Consider the following 15351-nt stretch of genomic DNA (forward strand, 5'->3'; position numbering starts at 1 on the left):
GCAGCATTCTTAGTTCCACAAGTCGGACACACCAGCTCCGGCTGCTACACACCTGCCAGACACGTCGGCTCCGACCAGCACAGAAGTTATCGTCCGAGATCAACCTACAGTTTCAGGTAAACCCTCGGAACATTGGCCATGGAAGATAAGCTGACCTCGACAAAAGATAAGATAAGATAAGATAACTAACTTATCTTATCTAAAGAAGGTCACATCTCACCATTATAAATACACTGGAGCACCCAGGTATAACTGATACTCTGATTCTACTCAATACCTGTTTAATACCCTTGCTAATTTAAGCATCAGAGTCCCTTGTAGGTACCCCCACCCTTCGATGACAAGAGATCAGCAACATTCTTAGTTCCACAAGTCGAACACACCAGCTCTGGCTGCTACACACCTGCCGGACACGTCGGCTCCGACCAGCACAGAAGATATCATCCGAGATCGACCTACAGTTTCAGGTAAACCCTTGGAACATTGGCGCCATTGCCGGGGATCCTGGAAGTCATCCCATCACCATGGCGGATGACCATGACAACGACCATGATTCAGGTTTGGAAGATAGAAAGCCGCACAAGAACGTGGATGTTACACTCAAAGATACTCTGGAGCCCAACGGGGACAAAAATTCATCAAATCCAGGAGTGATAGAGGTGCTTCAAGATCGATTAAAGCAACTCGAGAAAGAAGCCCAACACCAACGCGAAAAAGAAGAGGATCTGCATCGGGAGATAAGGCGACGCCGAGAATTAGAAGATAAACTTGTAAAACTCGAAGCCGATCTCAAAACTAAAGCTACTCGATCCACTCCAGAGGATAGCTCTTGCAAGGATCAAGATCCATTCACCAAGGAAATTATGAAGACCAAAATCCCAAAGGACTTCAAACTTCCGGATATGAATCTGTATGACGGCACTTCAGACCCCAACCATCATCTTAGCAATTTCATAAGTAGAATGTACCTCACTGATGCCTCGGATGCAGTTTTCTGCAAGGCCTTTCCAACAACTCTTACCAAGACAGCCATTAGATGGTTCGACAGCCTACCTCCAAAGTCCATCTCAAGCTTCGACGACCTGGTCAAAAAGTTCTTGGCCAGATTTTCCATACAAAAAGATAAGGCTAAACACGCACCCAGCCTACTAGGAATCAAGCAAGGAGATCGGGAGAGTCTTCATAACTACATGGAAAGATTCAACAAAACATGCATGGGCATACAAAGTCTACCAACAGAAGCTGCCATTATGGGCCTTATAAATGGCCTACGAGAAGGACCGTTTAGCCAATCTATATCAAAGAAGTACCATGCATCCCTGGACGGAGTACAAGAACGGGCGCAGAAGTACATCAAGATGGAGGAGAATTCTCGACTTGGGGAAGCCTCGAGGTTTGGTTCCGCCTACCGAGATAAAAATAAAAAATCCAAGAAAAAGGAAGATCGCTCCGGGGAAAAAATCAAAAAATATCATAACTACACCCCTCTTAGGGTATCCTTGGTAGGTGTTTACAAAGAAGTCTGCCATACAGAAAAAATACCCCCAACTCGGCCACTCAAAGGCAAAAGAGGAGGAGGAAATCGGAACGAATACTGTGAGTATCATCGAGTCCAAGGACATTCCACTAACGAATGCTTTGACTTGAAAAATGTCATAGAAAAATTAGTAAGAGAAGGAAAACTAGATCGGTTTTTGGCCAACCGGGACGAAGAGCCAAGAAAAAGAAGAAGGGATGAAGATGTCGGACGGTCTGAGCGATCACCTCGCACACCGGAGAGACACGTCCACGTGATACACGGCAGATTTGCGGGAGGAGGAATCTCCAAATCATCTCGCAAGCGACACCTCAAAGAAGCATACCATGTCAAAGGAAAGAAGGAGGCGCCAGACATCCCAGCAATCACGTTTACCAAAAAAGACGCATCCGGAATCATCTCAGGACACGACGACTCTATGGTCATCACTATCATACTGGCAAACGCCAACCTCCACCGTACATTAATTGACCAAGGAAGCTCCGCCGACATCTTATTCAAAACTGCCTTCGACAAGCTCGGCTTAGAAGAAAAAGAGCTAAGAGCATACCCGTACAGCCAGTTCGGACTTGGGGATACCCCAGTACAACCACTGGGATACGTATCGCTACATACAACCTTTAGAAAGGGGAACCAATCCAGAACACTCAAGATAGACTACATTGTGGTCGACATAAGCTCAGCCTACAATACCTTAATAGGTCAGACAACGTTAAACCAACTCGGTACAATAGTTTCAACTCCACATCTATGTATGAAATTCCCAACTGCAGAAGGAATAGCTACAATAAAAGCAGATCAAAAGATGGTGCGTCGCTGTTATAACGAAAGTCTAAACCTCAGAGGCGAAGGAGGAGAGTTCCACACAATCGAACTTGGTGGAGTTCAGAGGCAAGAAGAACTCTGTCCACAACCCGAAGGTGAAGTAAAGAAAGTTCAGATCGGAGACAACTCGAATAAGACAACTAATATTGGCATGATCTTGAAAGGAGATGCAAAGGAATCACTCATACAGTTCCTACGAGATAATGTTGATCTCTTCGCATGGAAAGCTGCCGACATGCCAGGCATAGATCCCGAACTGATGAGCCACAAGTTGGCAGTCTATCCGGGATCCCGGCCAGTACCACAAAAACGAAGAAAACTCGGGCCAGAACAGTCTCAGACTGTAGCAGAACAGGTGCAAGCACTACTAGAGGCAGGGTTCATAAGAGAAGTTAAGTTCCCACTATGGCTAGCAAATGTCGTCTTGGTGAGAAAGTCAAATGGGAAGTGGCGAATGTGCACCGACTACACCGACCTCAGCAAAGCCTGCCTAAAAGACCCTTATCCACTCCCAAGCATCGATGCTCTACTAGATGCCTCATCGGGATATAAGTATCTCTCGTTTATGGACGCATACTCGGGGTACAACCAGATCCCAATGTATCCACCGGATCAAGAAAAAACCTCATTTTTAACACCCAAAGCAAACTATTGTTACATCGTAATGCCTTTCAGCCTTAAGAACGTGGGAGCTACTTATCAGAGGCTAATGAATAAGGTCTTCACAGATCACATCGGAAAAATCATGGAGGTCTACGTGGATGACATGCTGATAAAGACACAAAGTGAAGAAACATTACTGTCCAACTTGGTTCAAGTATTCGACACCATACGGAAGCATGGCATGCGACTTAACCCAGCTAAATGCACCTTCGCCTTGGAAGCAGGTAAGTTCTTGGGCTTCATGCTCACACAAAGAGGAATCGAGGCAAATCCAGATAAATGCCAGGCCATACTCAACATGAAGAGCCCAACCTGCGTCAAAGAGGTACAACAACTCAATGGGAGATTGGCGGCCTTGTCCAGATTCCTAGCAGGGTCAGCGATAAGATCCCTCCCTTTCTACGCTACTTTAAGGAAGGGAAAGAACTTCGAGTGGACAACGGAATGTGAGCAAGCCTTCCGAGACTTCAAAGAATTCTTGGAACTGCCACCTATCCTATCTCGACGACGAGAAGGAGAACCACTCATATTGTACCTCGCAGTAAGAAGCCGGGCAATAGCCTCAGCACTAATTAGAGAAGACGAGGGTGGGCAACAACCTGTTTACTTCATTAACAAAGCACTGCAGGGGTCAGAACTGAACTACCAGAAAATAGAGAAGTTTGCATACGCTCTCATACTCACATCCCGACGACTTCACCCGTACTTCCAAGCGCATACCATTAAGGTTCGGACCAACCAGTCCATAAAGGGGATATTGCAGAAAACAGATCTAGCAGAAAGAATCTTACAGTGGGCAATCGAGTTGTCCGAGTTTGACCTCCAATACGAGGCGCGAACAGCCATTAAATCACAATACCTAGATGACTTCATTGCAGAATTCACAGACACCCCGGAGATCCCCATAGAGTGGAATATATACGTGGACGGCTCCTCGAATAAAATCAGAAGTAGTGCAGGTGTGATAATCGAAAGCAACCAAGGAACCCAACTTGAGCTTTCCCTCAAATTCGGATTCTCGGCCTCAAACAACCAGGCAAAATATGAAGCGTTATTAGCTGGTTTGAAGCTGGCTAGAGAAGTTGGAGCTCGGAAACTCAACATCTACAGCGATTCATAAGTCGTTACCTCACAAATAACAGGGAGCTACTAAGCCAAAGATCCTACAATGAAAAAGTATTTGGATAAAACTAAGGAACAGCTCAGACAACTCGGGGAATATAGGATCTGCTACATACCCCACGAGCAAAACGTCCGAGCTGACGCACTCTCAAAACTAGCCAGCACCAAACCAGGGGGCAACAATAGAAGCCTCATCCAGGAAATACTGCAGAACCCATCAATATCGGGAGAAGAAAAAGTCCTAGCCATAACAGGTCGGGATCAAGGATGGATGACCCCCATAATTAATTACCTCAAAACAGAAGCTCTCCCTACAGATGAAAAAGAGGCAAAGAGGTTAAAAAGGGAGGCACAGTACTACACCATCATAAACAACACCATGTACAAAAGAGGGATCTCAATACCATTGTTAAAGTGCGTACCGACCTCCAAAACAAAGGAAGTCTTGGAGGAAGTACACAGCGGCATTTGCGGCAATCATCTTGGAGCGTAAGCTCTCATCAAAAAGGTACTTCGGGCGGGATTCTATTGGCCAAATCTACGAAAGGAAGCTACAGAATTTGTAAAGACATGTCGACCATGCCAGAAGTATGCCAACTTTAACATCGCCCCGTCGGAAAAACTCATCAGTGTAACCTCACCCTGGCCATTTGCAAAGTGGGGACTCGATCTTCTCGGACCCTTTCCACAGGGATCGGGACAAGTAAAATTCCTCATAGTAGGGGTAGATTATTTCACAAAATGGATCGAGGCAGAACCCCTAGCCAACGCCACTGCTCAAAGAAGTCGGAAATTCCTATATAGGAACATCGTTACAAGGTTTAAGGGTCCCATACTCCATCACCACACACAATGGCACCCAATTCACAGATGCAGGCTTCAGAAAACTAGTGGCCGACTTGAATATAAAACACCAGTTCACCTCCGTCGAACATCCCCAAGCCAATGGACAAGCCGAAGCGGCCAACAAAGTCATATTGGCCGGGCTGAAGCGGAGACTGCAAGAAGCAAATGGAACTTAGGCCGAGGAACTTCCACAAGTCCTATGGGCGTATCGAACAACCCCCCATTCTATTACAAACGAATCACCATTTCGATTAGCATACGGAGTGGAGGCAATGATTCCAATAGAAGTCGAGGAAGGGTCTCCCCGAGCAGTCCACTACAGTGAAAAAACCAACTCTCAACTTCAAAGAGAAGAGCTCGACTTACTTCCAGAAATCCAAGAAAGAGCTCGGATCAGAGAAGAAGCACTAAAGCGGCGAATGGCTTCCAGGTATAATCAAAAGGTAGTGCCAAGAGGTTTTGCTGAGAATGATCTCATCTTAATCCGAAATGATATTGGAACAATCGACCTGGAGAAGGAAAGCTGGTAGCCAACTGGAAAGGACCCTACCGAGTCACAGAAGTGCTCGGGAAGGGCTACTACAGACTGTCCAAACTCGAGGGACGAGAACTCCCCAGATCATGGCACGCCTGTAACCTAAGAAGGTACTATAGCTAGGACAGGTAAAAGATCTCATCACAAGATGCATTCTTTTTCCTAAAAAAGTTTTTTAATGAGGCGTCAAGATTGAGATTTAATCCGACTTAAGGGTACGGAAAACTCCCGCATGTATATATTTGCACTTTCTTTGAATAAAATACATTTCAGATATTCTACAAATTCCCAAGACGCATTAATCTAAAGCATTCATCATCCGATTATAAAGCAACGGATCAACAGAAAGTGAAGAACAGATTCACTGTACAATCTTGATAGGAATGATCGACTGACAAAGGTGAAAATGCGATTCACCTAAATGACGATCAAACCGGGACAAAAACCACCATCTACAAATCGGCAAAGATGAACACAGAATAATGCAAGAAGTTATCGAAAGTGATCCCAAAAAGAACCTGACGAGGTCTTATGGATTGCTATATAATAACTTAAAAAGACTGGCCGACACTAAAAAGTCAGACCAAGTCAACCCAAGTTATCAGTAAATCCCTGGAAAGAGGTCTGGCCAACCCTATTAAAGAGGAATTGCCATAACTTAGAAGAGATCGACCTAACGAAGTCGGTCCCCTACAAGACAAGTTATAAAAGTAATTCCTGAAAGAGACCTGACAAAGGTCCAAGAAAGAGGATTACAAAAATAACTTAGAAGAGATCGACCTAACGAAGTCGGTCTCCTACAAGACAAGTTATTAAAGTAATCCCTGAAAGAGACCTGACAAAGGTCTAAGAAAGAGGATTACAAAAATAACTTAGAAGAGATCGACCTAACGAAGTCGGTCTCCTACAAGACAAGTTATAAAAGTAATCCCTTAAAGAGACCTGACAAAGGTCCAAGAAAGAGGATTACAAAAATAACTTAGAAGAGATCGACCTAACGAAGTCGGTCTCCTACAAGACAAGTTATAAAAGTAATCCCTTAAAGAGACCTGACAAAGGTCCAAGAAAGAGGATTACAAAAATAACTTAGAAGAGATCGACCTAACGAAGTCGGTCTCCTACAAGACAAGTTATAAAAGTAATCCCTGAAAGAGACCTGACGAAGGTCCAAGAAAGAGGATTACAAAAATAACTTAGAAGAGATCGACCTAACGAAGTCGGTCTCCTACAAGACAAGTTATAAAAGTAATTCCTGAAAGAGACCTGACAAAGGTCCAAGAAAGAGGATTACAAAAATAACTTAGAAGGGGACCAACATAAAGAAATCGGTTATGTGACGCTAAAAATACAAGCAAAAGCGAGAAAACCGAGAAACAAGTTGGACCCATACAGTCACGGCCTCAAAGGATCCAAGTTACAAACAATAAGTGCAAAAGCAATCCAAAGAGGTCAAGCAGCAAGATTCTAACACTCTCAGAAGCCAGAAGAGATACCATGTTAAAGCGCAATGGAAGCATAGTATAATAAAGCTTCAAGAGGCTACCAAAATCTACCTCAGAAAGCTACTTTTGTTTTTCAAAGTAAAAGTTGCCAGGTAGGAAACTAAAAAGCGTCAGCAGTTAAACAAAACAATAAAGTTCAAAAGCCCACAAACCGGGCTATTTACACAAATACTTAAAAAGAAGATCAGCAAAGATCGGGAGCCTTCCCGGTAGCATCAGTACGGGGAGAAGGAGGGCGAGTCTGAATAGGCACAGCATCTACAGTTCCATCATCCCGGTTCAGAATCTGACAATCCGGATCAGACATAACTAGAGGAACCGAGGAGGTCAACACCTTGATAGAAGGCACTGGGGGAGGTTCAACATCATCATCGGGATCATCTGGGACAATCTTGCCATCCTTTACTACGTTATCAAGACTAACCAGAGTCAAATTGGCATCAGGAGCAACAATCCGGAACTGCTCCATCAGGTTCTCAGAGGCGGCAGTCACGCTGCCCACAAGGTGACCCTGAAGCTCGGCATAATTAACCCGAGCAGTTTCCAAATCATCCCGGAGATGCATCAACTCCCTATAAGCTAAGACATAGCTATCCTTGTGCTTCAGTGCCATGTCCTCAGCCAACTTCAAAGAAGCAGCCAAGGCAATAGAGCTGGCCTTCTCACCCTCCAGTTCCTTCTCTACCTTTACCAACTTCACCTCCAACTCATCCTTCAGACCCTTGATCCGATCAAATTCTGATTTGGCCTCCTCCATGAAAGATTTTGTGGCATGAATCGGGATCCCCTGAACAGTTCGGAAAATAGCCGCACCCATATGTGCCATTTTCACACTACTTTTGGTGATAAAATCTAGATGCTGAAGAAGAGACACATCGTCCATGGAGAGCCCACCATAGGGGGCAATTTGCTGGTCAACAAACTCGACAGCATCAAAATCCGGGGTATCCAGGTTAAAGGGCTCGGATGTTTTTTACTTTTTTAAGGGAGGAGCACCAGAAGCAACGGCAGAAGTCTGTGGAGGATTGACCTGACAAAACCGAGGAGTAGGAATTGCTTTCCTCGGCTCGGGGGAACTCGACACAGGAGGCTTCATTGGGACCTGAGAAGATCCCTCTCCGGCCACCTTGCCCGAGATGTTCAGAGCAGCAGTTGCCTTCTTTGCCTTTTTAAAGGCCTTCATGGAGTCGTTGTTCTTTGACATCTCTGCAAATACAGAATCAGCCACAGTAAAGAGTTACAATTACAATAAAAGGAAGAAAAAATTAAGAAACAAGTCAGACAAGTACCCAAAACAGTCCAAACCAAGGACGGGTCATTCAAAAACCTTTTTGTATCAAGATGGGGTGGTTCCCCCCATAGATCCTCAAGAACAACAACAAAGGCACGCTCAACATCATCAAGCATCTCCCAGGTATAGCGAGACACTCTCACATCCCTCTGCCACTCTAGAGGGAAAGAAGGCTCATCATTTTCATCAAGAAAAAAGGGGCGGGCTCCCTCGACAGCACGAACCCTAAAGAAGTAATTCTTGAAGTCCTTAAAGGACTCATCATACATAGCAAAAACTTTATGGCCCTGGGCGGACCTGAAAGAAACCCAAGAAGCTTTCTTTTTTGAAGAACCGCCAGGCTTGGTGGAAACAAACAAATATAGGAAAAGAGTCTGAGAGGGTGTTACATCTAATTCTCGGCAGAGAAGCTGAAAATTTTTAATAAAACCCCAGGAATTTGGGTGAAGCTGGGATGGGGCAATATTACACAACCACAACAGGTCGGTCTCGAAAGCAGTAAAAGAAAAAGTAACGTTCAACTGACTGAAGAAGTATTCATAGGCATAGAAGAAGGGACGCTTCCTCTCGAAGGAAGTCAGAAAACAAACTCTCTTATCAGAATCAGGAGCAACAAGCTCATAATCCTCCTCATGAGCACTGTTACCACAAATCCTATGGCGCTTCCTCAGCTCTGTGCAAAATTCAGCATCTACAATAGAAACACACAATAAAACAAGGGAGTCCAGCCAATCGGACATCCCCTCGAGAACTCTGGAAGACATCTCTATAATGTTATTTCGAGAAGAGATGAGGCCAACTACTCCTACAAGTAAGAAAAGAAGATGGGGTTACTAAAAACATCTCGGACAAAGGAGAAAACAACTCAATACGATACAGGCGAACACACAGAAAAGGAAAACCCCAAGACTCAAACCAAAGTCCTGGGGCATCTTTTGGAGGCAATAATAAAGCAAGGTTTCTAGGAAAAATCTACTTCTCGCATCCTAGCACCTCTCAAAACAAGAAAAGAAGGCTTCAAATAACAAGCATTTTTCCATCAAAGCAAAACACAAAAAGTCATAAAAAACATTGCCTTACAGTCTAAACTAGCAAAAACCATCCCTAAAACATCAAACACGCCAAGCAGAGACCATTAAAGATGCAACCCTTTTCAGAATCAAGTAAAAGCAAAAAGGATCATGCAGAAGATGGAGAAACTCCCAGAACGCACATTTCAACAAATCTAGGGCACAATGGAAACAGAAAGATCCAAACTTTCTCTAAAAGGAGGATCAAAATCAAAACCTCATCACGAAAACAAAAACAAAGAGAAAGCACGAAATGGGACTAACCTGGAGACAAAAGAAGCTACGAGAAAGAAAAATGGAGGCACAGAAATGAAAGCTGCCCAGAAAATCGCCAAACAAAAGCCGCAACATAAGAAAGCAGAAGCACAAAACAGAGAGCGAAGAGAGCGGAGAAAAGAAGTTATGAAAAGGGCGAAGGAGAGAAACCGTTTTTGGGTTTTCAAAATCAAAAAATAAAGAGCCTAAGGGAAACAGGGCAATTAATGTTAAAATTAATGAAGGCATTAAACCCTCGCACGTTTCCAAAGTGCCGATACAAAAGCGCGCGCTTTTAGAGGAAAAACGTTCTACATTCAAAAGCTTCTACAAAGGAATCGACAAAATGCTTGAGTTCGGCTTCACTAGAGAAGGACCGAAGTCCAGGACTCGACCTCAACAAAAAGACCGAGCTCAAGCAGGGGCACTGTTCATACCCTGGGTCGAGCTGTCCAACCCGGGATGTTCTACAGACAAAGCGACCGACCTCTTTAGGTCAAGCGGACCGACTTCTTCGCAAAGAACTCGGTCCAAATCGACAGGAAAGCCCAAAGAAGGGCCCAACTCAAGGAATACGATCCCGATCCAAGGGCAGCCCAAGCCTATAGAGATAAGGGCGGTTCCATGGAAGATAAGCTGACCTCGACAAAAGATAAGATAAGATAAGATAACTAACTTATCTTATCTAAAGAAGGTCACATCTCACCATTATAAATACACTGGAGCACCCAGGTATAACTGATACTCTGATTCTACTCAATACCTGTTTAATACCCTTGCTAACTTAAGCATTGGAGTCCCTTGCAGGTACCCTTACCCTTCGGTGACAAGGGATCAGCAGCATTCTTAGTTCCACAAGTCGGACACACCAGCTCCAGCTGCTACACACCTGCCGGACACGTCGGCTCCGACCAGCACAGAAGATCTCGTCCGAGATTGACCTACAGTTTCAGGTAAACCCTCGGAATAATCCATTGACCCAATAGTCTGACCGAGTCGATCACCGGTTCGGTTCTGACAACTATGCTTGGTATGACCCGATGCACTTGCCAGTTAGTTTGTGGTTAGAAATTTCGCACCAAACTTTGATTGCTGTCGGAGTTTCATATTTCAGGTTGAACATAGATAGCTCTATAGCCCATTGAACTATCCTGCCTGCAACATCTACTTTTCGAAGGATTTGCTTCATGGACTGGTTCATTTGAACTGTTATGGTGTGAGTTTGAAAATAAGGCCGGAGCCTTCTGGACGCTACGATTAAGGCATATGCAAACTTTTCAAGTTTTTGATACCTTAATTCAAGTCCTTGTAGCGCCTTGCTAGTGAAGTAGATGGGATATTGTCCATCCTCATCTTCCCGTATTAATGCTGGCGCTGCAGCCTTTTCGGCGACAACTAGATATAATACGAGTTCTTCCCCTGCTTTTGGCCGAGTAAGGATAGGAGGTTGGCTCAGAAATCTTTTGAACTTCTCAAAGGCCTCTTTGCATTCAAGGGTCCATTCGAAGTGGCATCATTTTCTAAGCAGCAAGAAAAGTGGTAAGGATCTTAGTGCTGATCCTGCCAAGAATCTAGATAAAGCTGTAGGTCGGCCATTCAGCTGTTGAACTTCTTTTAAACAGGTTAGACTTTTCATTTCTAGGATTGCTCTGCACTTATCGGGGTTGGCTTCAATTTCCCTTTATGTTAGCATGAATCCTAGAAATTTTCCAGCTTCCACTGCAAAAGTGCACTTGGTGGGATTTAACGTCATCCCGTGCCCTCTTATGGTGTTGAAGACTTGTGAGAGGTCAGTCAGGAGGTTAGTCTCATCCTTGGTCTTTACCAACATGTCATCCACATACACTTTCATTAATTTTCGAAAGTGAGGTGCGAACACCTTATTCATCAGCCTTGATATGTGGCCCTTGCATTTTTTAATCCGAAAGGCATGACCACGTAGCAAAAGTTCGCTTTAGGGGTGATGAAGGACGTCTTCTCCTGGTCCGGCTTGTACCTTGGAATTTGGTTATATCTCGAGTAGGCATCCATGAATGACAAATATTGATATCCCGAACTGGAATCTACTAGGGCGTCAATATTAGGTATAGGATATGGGTCTTTTGGGTATGCTTTATTGAGGTCGATATAGTCGACCACATCCTCCACTTCCCATTTTGTTTTTTAACTAGCAGCACATTTGCCAACTAGGCCGGGTACTTGAATTCTCTGATAAACCCTACCTCTAGCAAGGCTTGCACTTGTTCTTCGACCACTTGAGCCTGTTCGGGTCTGAACTTTTGTCTCCTCTATTGAACAGGTCGGGATCTCGGGTAGACAGTCAGCCTGTGTGACATGAGCTCCGGATTATCCTAGGCATGTTGGAGGCTTTTCAGGCGAAGAGGTCAGAGTTCTGTTGTAGGTGCTTTACTAGTTCTTGCTTCAGATCTTGTGCTAGGTTAGCTCCTATGTTGGTGGTCTTTCCAACCTCTTGGCCAATCTGGACTTCTTCCGTCTTTCCTCCGGGTTGTGGTCGTAGTTCCTCTCTTACTCGGACTCCGCCGAGTTCAATGGTATTGACTTCCTTGCCTTTACCTCTTAGGTTTAGGCTCTCATTGTAGCACTTCCTCGCCGGCTTCTGATCTCCCCTGATGATAGCAATCCCTTCTTGTGTTGGAAACTTCATGCAGAGGTGAGGGGTGGAAACAACCACTCTCAGCCGATTTAACATCGTCCGGCCTATCAGGGCGTTATAAGTGGAGGCTACATCGACAACAATGAAGTCGATGCTTAAAGTCTTAGACTTAACTCCCCTTTCAAAAGTTGTGTGTATGGAGATGAAGCCTACTGGCGTGATAAGAGCATCCCCTAACCCCAACTTATCAAATGCCGGCTTGAATAATATATTGGCTGAACTCTCTTGATCCACCAGAATTCTGTGTAAGTGAGCATTGGCGAGGATCATTGTAATTACCGGATCGTCGTGCCCGGGTATGATTCCCTATCCATCTTTTTTGGTGAAAGAGATGGTTGGGAGGTCGGGTCCATCGCTCCCGACTTAGTAGACTTCTTTCAGATGTCTTTTCCGAGACGATTTGGTCAGCCCTCTTCCAGCAAACCTTCCTGATATCATATGAATATGTCGTTTTGGAGTCTGAGGGGGCGGGCTTCTCCATTCGTGGCCTTCGTCGTCTCTCTTTCTTTTCCCATGATTGTCCGACCTTTCCATGAGATATCTATCTAGCCGACCTTCTCTGACCAGCTTTTCAATCAAATTTTTAAGGTCGTATCAATCATTTGTGGAATGCCCATACAATTTGTGATATTCACAGTATTCATTACGGCTTCCACCCTTTTTGTTCTTAATGTGACGCGGAGGAGGAAGCTTTTCAGTATGACAGATCTCCTTATAGACATCCACTAAGGAAACTTCTAGAGGAGTATAAGTGTGATATCTTCTAGGCTTCTCAGGTTCGACTTCTTCTTTTCCCTTGGGCTCCTTTTCATTTTCCTTTGGCTGGTGGGGGTGCCCTAGTTACCAACTTGGTTCTCGAAACCTGGCATTTTCCACCATATTAATGTACTTTTCAGCTCGCTCTTGTACGTCGCTCAAAGAAGTTGGATGTCTCTTTGAGATGGATTGACAGAAGGGTCCTTCTCAGAGTCCATTGACAAGTCCCATTATTACTGCCTCCGTAAGCAGGTCTTGAATCTCTAAGCATGCTTTGTTAAACTTTCCATGTAGTCTCTCTGGGGCTCTCCAACCTCTTGTTTTACTCCGAGTAGATTAGGGCATGCTTGACCTTATATTATGAATTTAAAATCGCGTAAGAAACTTACGCGAGAGGTTGTCAAAGCTGGTGACCAACCTAGGGAGAAGGCTATCAAACCACTTCATGGTCGCCTTTGTTAAGTTCGTCGGGAAGGCCTTGCAGTGAGTAGCAGCCGATGCGTTAGCTAAGTACATCCGACTTTTGAAGTTATTGAGGTGATGCTTCGGGTTAGTTGTCCCGTCATACAGGCTCATATAAGGGCTTTTGAAGTTTCTGGGAACTTTAGCTCTCATGATATCTTCAGTGAACGGGTCTTCTTCCCCCAATGGGGTATCCTCCTGATCTGCGCGAGAATCCTTATTTTGGAGATTGGATTCCAGCTTCGAAAGCTTTTCTTCAAGCTCTTTTCGTCGTTCCATTTCTTTCCTTAGGCTCCTCTCCGCTTCATGCTGTCGCTCCAGCTCTTGTTCTAGTTGCTCGAGTCGACCTTGGTGGCCATGTAGTAACCCCATAAGGTCGGTGGAATGAGATTATCCCTCTCTTCCGGGCTGATGAACCTCAGAGGAGATTTCCTTTGGTCCCTGAGCACCTGAGGGGCCTTCACCACGCGGTCCCTCTGTTCTTGATAGAGGTATTATTGCTTGGTCATTATTGACCGTGTCCTGATGCTCTTGATCTGACTCAGATGCAATGTGCTCGTCTTCATGTTGGTCATCTACCATTGTGCATTGATCTCCGGGTCCCTGGCAACGGCACTAATGTTCTGGGATTTACCTGAAACCGGGTGATTGGGCTCAAATGGAAGGCCCAAACGTTGAAGGATGGAGGTCTCCGACTTGTTCGCGTCCAGAAGCCTCCGTCCGAGTTGTTGAATAGGTGGGGAGTGGTACCTTCAAGACACTCCGATGCCTAAGTTAGCAAAGGATTAAACAGGTTTTGTGTATTGGAACTTATCTTTACCTGAGTGTGTCAGTGTATTTATAGGGGATGAACCAATAACCACCGTTCAAGTAGTTCCACTTCTGATGGTGAATAACTGTCCCTTTATTTTAGGGTTGTTGAGATCTTTTTTCTAGAAGTAGGCGGAAGATTCTGGAAGGCAGTTACTTACGTAGTTAAGTGTGAGTTGCTTATTTAATATGTTCCGACCTCTTAGAAGAGGTCGGATATGTGGACGAGGCCGTTCTACTGGATCGGGCCTTTTTTTCGCATTGGGCCTGGGTTACATTTTAGGATAGGATATGAACAATAGTCTTTCTTTTAATCACCAAATTAACATTATAAACACAAAAAATTTACTGACATGTTAAGAAATATAAATAATATTCAAAATGATTCCTCTAGTCTTTTAAATTAATTAAAGTAATCTTTTCATTCTCTTTTAAAATAGAGCTTATAAACTATAAATAAGCAACAATTTATATAACTAAATTCAATATTTCATAGATAAAGGATTGTATATTCAACCTGAAGACTTTTGGCTGTAAGAGAAAGACTACACAAGTTGTAATATAAATTATACACAGGAAATCAAATATTCTATGTAAAATTTAAAAAGCCTTATACATATGTAAATAAAATCCCGTACAAAATAAAATAAGTATCTAAAAGAACAATAAATTAGTTAGTTCTTCTTTCTTGATAATTTAAAATTTGGAGTTGAAATAAATTTCATAAAATTAATCTCTTAAAATTTTAAAGATCCTGATTGAATTGAAATATTAAATTTTTTTTTTTACCAAATTTTAAAAACTTTTCAAATGAATAATCTGCTATTGCCTCAAGCGGATTTTATACTCATATCATTTTCGAAGTAACTGTTAGAGATTGTCGCGATTTTTTCACGCACTAATTTTTTTTATAAACCGCTACAAAATGCATCAATTTTTGTATGCACACCATTGAACATAAATCGCGATAGAATGTAGCGGTTTACATGCAACCTAATCTGTG

This window comes from Arachis hypogaea, chromosome 3, assembly GCF_003086295.3.
Source record: "Arachis hypogaea cultivar Tifrunner chromosome 3, arahy.Tifrunner.gnm2.J5K5, whole genome shotgun sequence".
In the NCBI taxonomy this organism is placed as follows: domain Eukaryota; kingdom Viridiplantae; phylum Streptophyta; class Magnoliopsida; order Fabales; family Fabaceae; genus Arachis; species Arachis hypogaea.